Consider the following 5,351-nt stretch of genomic DNA (forward strand, 5'->3'; position numbering starts at 1 on the left):
ATCCCTCCTCTTGCCCTTAAGCACCCACGGATTTCGTAAAACCGGTGTGTGTTACCATGGCGACTCGTGCCAGCTGGCTTTTTCGTCGCGCACACACACGCACGCATGCAAACGCGCGCACACGGGCACGCAACACAGCGAACCACTAGTGTGTGTGTGTGTGTGTGGGGGGGGGGGGGGGGGGGGGCTGTGGTGACTTTTTCTATGAGGGGGAACTAGCGGAGATTACAGCGAGGCCTGGAAGTGTGCGTCAAAACACCTGTCCTGCCAAATGGAGGCGGTGGGCGCAACAGATGCCGCGGGGATGCAGTGAAGTCCCCCTCCTCCTCTCCCCTGACCACCATCACCACCATCAGGACTGGATTTAGCTTCCCACATCGGCTAATCACAGCCTGCTGTGCGGCTGCTGCCTCTATCCATACAGCCTCTCAGTGGCAGCTATAGGGCCACTTGTGAAGTCCCCCCCTTCCCCAAGTGGAGTGGGGTCTGGGGTCTTCCATCGAGGACACTATGGCGAGGCCACGGTGATGAAAAACGTGCATTCCAAAGCGTTCAAATATCAGTCAGCCGGTTTCATGGCCATAGGAAAAGATTTAATAACAACATGTCTTCCACATTACTGAGCTGAAAGTTCAATTTTCAGTTCAATTTCACATTGATTCCAGCGTGCATTAAGGTGAATCACCTTGAGGAAATGGAGAGGGGCATCTCTCCCTCATGCACACCCTCCTCTCTCCTTCCTCCTTCCTTCCTCCCTCTCTCTATACCTCTCCCTACAGCAGTGGAGGGGGAAAGCTCTCCCTGGAGATTCCTATCAGAAACAGTAACAGAGACGGTTCCAGTAATATCAGGGAGATGTAGATGATGGTTATAGATTTCAGGGCTCTCAGGTGCATTAGTCTGTATTACAGCTTCCCCACAAGGCTACTTAATGCTCGCTTGCAATGGAAACAGGCTGGCAGACACAGGGGCATGTATGCACAGCCACATGAACACATGCATTTGGTTGGAGATTGCTTACAGACACGTGCATGCATTTAATTCTTCCATAATACGAGGCCTGTATATAAATAAGCTCCATATGTTTTGGGTTTTTTTTTCCAGTTGACATATTATTTCCACCTTTGTGAGTGCTAGTGCCAAATCTGTGGCAGAAGCAAAGTGATCCCAGACCTGAGGTTGCACCGTCTACTACCTCGCAGTGCAACAATGCCCGTGACGGAGAAATCTGGGAGAAAAAACACTCGGTTTTCTCACAGTAGTGTCGTCGTTGAACCGTGGAGGCTCCCTAAATTAAGAAAACAAACAGTGAGGAACTGAGAGAAGATGGTTATCGGACACCATCAGATACCTACGTGTCTGTTCTCTCGGGGCAGGAGTCGCTCTGAGCACATAAAGTACTTTTTTGGAGTGTTGATGGGGCCTGTAAAGTAGGGGATCTATTTATACTGGCCTAGTGCTGTCTGTGGAGCTGTCCAGTGCTGAAATGGATGGGGATTCATTCTGTTTCATTTCAGCCACTTCTCCTTTCTTCCTCCTCCGCTTTCTCCTTCTCCAAAGTCTTTCCCTTTCTCCCATCTGAATTATTTCTGTCAGATCACACTTAGATTCCTCATATTCCCCACCCCTCTCTTCCTTCCTTTCCTTCTCTCTCTCCTTTTTGTTTTCCCTTCTTTACTTTCGTACTTTGATTCTCCTGTGGGCTCTTGTCAATTCAGGCTGGTTTACATGCCATTCTTTCTTTGATTTCTTCCCTTTAGTTTTCCCTCTCGCTGCTCACTGCTTCGCCTCCTTCCGCTGTATTTCTTTTTCTTTGCACCGAGCGGTCATCCCGGTTTGGTAGCTCTCTCCAATTATGCTTTTGTTCACAAGGCATCCACGGGGACCAGCTTGCATGCGTGACTGCAGACACAGTGAAGACTCGAGGACAAGCAGTCACGCTGACAAGAGTAAGAACGTGGATTATTCCTCTCCCCTGCCAATCCATGGGTCAGGCAACATCCTCAAAGCTACATGTTGTTCACATACTGTTGTGCCGTCCCTGAACACGTGTTTTGCTTTCTTTGGGGCCTGCACTGCCTCAAGTCCCTGGTTACTCAGTGGGATGAGGCAATCAGAGAGGCAGGCAAGGGCACCCTGTACTCTGTAGGATGGAGGAGAAAGCAAGTGGAAGTGGAGAAGGGGGCAGAAGGAACAAAAAGGAAAAAAAAAACAGGCCAGCTGTGGGAGAGAGTGAACAGGAGACAATGAGCAGTGGGAATTTGGAGGTTGCTGAGGTGTATGGTGAAGAGCGAGGCGGGGTGGGGGCCCCAACAGATAGACATGGAGGGGAGAGGATGGCCAGGAGGGCAGGTGGGTCTGTCATTAGCTCCAGATTAAAGCAGAGGGCAACTCCAGAGGACTCACCTCTGATTCACACAGTGGTACTGCAGGCAAGGACAAGCCTCCCGGGAGACATGAAACACACACACACACACACACACAGGAGCATACACAAGCTGAAAAGACACAGCAGTGATTCACACGATTACCCACAGGCTCCTGAACACACACATAAACACACATGCACACGTATAGGCATATAACACCCCCTCCTCATTTAGCATAACTACGCACTAAATCCAGCGTGACTCACGAGAACATGCTGACTCCCACACACATGCCACATACAGACAGCCATGCAACACACACACACACACACACACACACACACACACACACACACACACACACACACACACACTGAACTAATTAATCGAATCTCCTGTTTTAATTAGGATTCAAATCAGTTGCCATGGGAACCTTGCCCCCTTGGAGTCTTAAGGTAAAGGCTCTCCTCCAATGACTCCACAGGAAGCTGTCCGAGGAGGGGACAAATTCATAATACCCACCATGATTCAGCCGGCTGCGTTCTACATTGCATTTCCACGCAGACACATTTTTCTGGGGAGGCCGGAGGTGCCCGATCTGAACTTCAATTTGGGCTCGAGTCATAGAGAGGGGAACAAAAGTGGAAAAAATGTGGAATTATGACGGCTCATGTCACAGCCGCGCTAATACAATATACCCCACCATGAAAAGGCCATATGTGTCGGCGTCAAAGGGGAGGTTCATGGCTTGCAGAAGCCTGGCCAATCGATCACCGGCACCAGCCTGCCATTTTTTGCCTCTGAAAGTTTTCACGTGGCGACGCACGTAAAAGCACTTTCACGCAGTTCTAATAGCCTGTTTATCCTCGCTATTACCACAGCCTTGCAATTTCAGCTGAGCAATAGCTTTGTGCTCGTATGCCTTGTCCCAGAACTTTGGAAGAAAAAAAAATCTTTCACAGTGTTTTCACAGGGGCTCCATTAGTGATCAATAGGATACGTTGGTGAAAATCTCTTATTAAAGTGCCAGCTCAGTGCTTTCACTTTTCTGCTGGAAGAATCAGCATATTCCAACATTTGTGTTGATATTAATCACACAGAGGAAATATTTATTCAGTGACTAATTCCTGAGCTCTATTTTAAGCAAGGTTTTTTTTGTGTGTGTGTTAAGTGTTTCATCTCACGTGCTGATAAACGTACCATCAGCTTGGTATCTGATGAGACCGGATGAGGACGAGCTCAGGGTGCAGCTGACGCCTGCCTTCGTCTGTCCCAGCTCAGGTGAAGGCTGGACTCGATGAATTAAAAGGAGGAGAGGATGCCAAGTGAAGCCATTAGGATACAGGAACTCAGGCGTGTGTCTGGCTTACCGGTTGTCATGGTTGCGGTGTTTATCACCTCTTTCTGCCGACAGAAGCCCAGGGGCAAATCAGATTGGATTCAGACAGAGAAGGGAGAGAGAGCTGGTGAGTGAGGGGGAGGACATATTGGCACAGCAGAGGGGTGAAATGCCAACACGCTGCAGAGTGAAGACTGAGGAAGAGCACTGGACAAATGTCAACGTGGCTTATTCATGATAAGATTTTGTTTTTTACCCATTTCACAGCGATTTGAGCTTCAAGCTACAGTTTATTAGTCAGTCCAATTTACTTCAGATCTTTTTTGTTTACCCACATGAATGTTTCTTTGGCTCTAATTCAAGTAATTTCTTTTCTTTTCTTTTTTTTGCAAAATAAACCACTTTATTTCCTGCTGTTGCTTTTACACCTGCAAATGTTGCACAGTGCATTTTGGATGTCTTAAAATTCTTTAATAATAACTACCTCTTGAACATGACTCCTAAGAGACATTTAAAGGTTAGATCATACTGAAAAAACAGGACTAAATTATTCCCATCCCTAGTGGCCTGTGCCTGCCACCTAGCGGCCCCTAAACCAACCACCCCTGTGTCTGAGTGCCTGGTCGGATTAAGAGATGCAGGGGTGGCAATTTCCATGGAGTGCAATGGCTTTTTTATGCGGCTAGCTGACAACACAATTTACATCAAATTCAACTCTGACCGGCTACATTCGCTAAGGAAATTAAAAAAAGCGACCAATTATGACATTTACCGGCTATGACAAGTGGCCGGTTGGACATTCTCAATCTAGCAGTCATAATCATAAACAGATGGCTCGCAGCTGGTTGCATCCAGGTGGCTACTTGTCGCTGCCTGTCCCGTCCTCCCCTGTAGCTCATCAGTGTAACTGCTCCTGACTGCAGGTGTTAACGCTCTAACCACGCCCCCTGGAAACTACAGCCAATCAGCCGACGTCTTGGTGCAGCCCTTGGTCTTGTCAGCCAATCAGAGCGCTGCTTGTTCGGGCGACCCTCCTGCCAACGGATGCGGAGGCCTTTGTGCTGTCAGCAGGCAGGAAGAAGGTATGAACACATTGTTGTCCTCATGAAATAATTTTTTCTCGAACTTAAAGCATTAAAGCTTCCTGTTACCGTGTGTGTATGAGTTTAAATGTAACATTTATTTTTTGCTTGTTTTTGTTGGTTTAAGTAGCTGTGTCTATGAGAGGTTTCTGTTTGGGTTTTTTGGGGGGTGGTCAAGCTAGGTCGCATTTTAGCTGACATCCACTTGAATGGGGCGAAACCACCAGACAGTCTGTGTGAATAGCTGCATTGTGAGCGCTGGTTGTGTGTGTATGTGTACGTGTGTGTGTGTGTGTGTGAGAGAGAGAGAGAGAGAGAGTTCACACCTATAGGCCACAGAGTCTTGGCTAATGTGTGTTGCTTTGGTCCCACCAGGTCCTGAGCTTTCATTTTCACCACACTCGTCTGTCAGGCAGGGTCTTCGTCATTGCTCTGCTCGGGCTGACACGGTGTGTCGCCGTGCTGAGGAGTAAATTACCGGTGACAGCGAGCTGTCCTCTTGTTTACGGTCGCGCCTTGCTGTCAGCCCGCGGTGCCAACGTGTCATCATCAGCGCCGAGG

This window comes from Amphiprion ocellaris, chromosome 20 (genome assembly GCF_022539595.1).
Source record: "Amphiprion ocellaris isolate individual 3 ecotype Okinawa chromosome 20, ASM2253959v1, whole genome shotgun sequence".
NCBI classification, from domain to species: Eukaryota; Metazoa; Chordata; class Actinopteri; family Pomacentridae; genus Amphiprion; species Amphiprion ocellaris.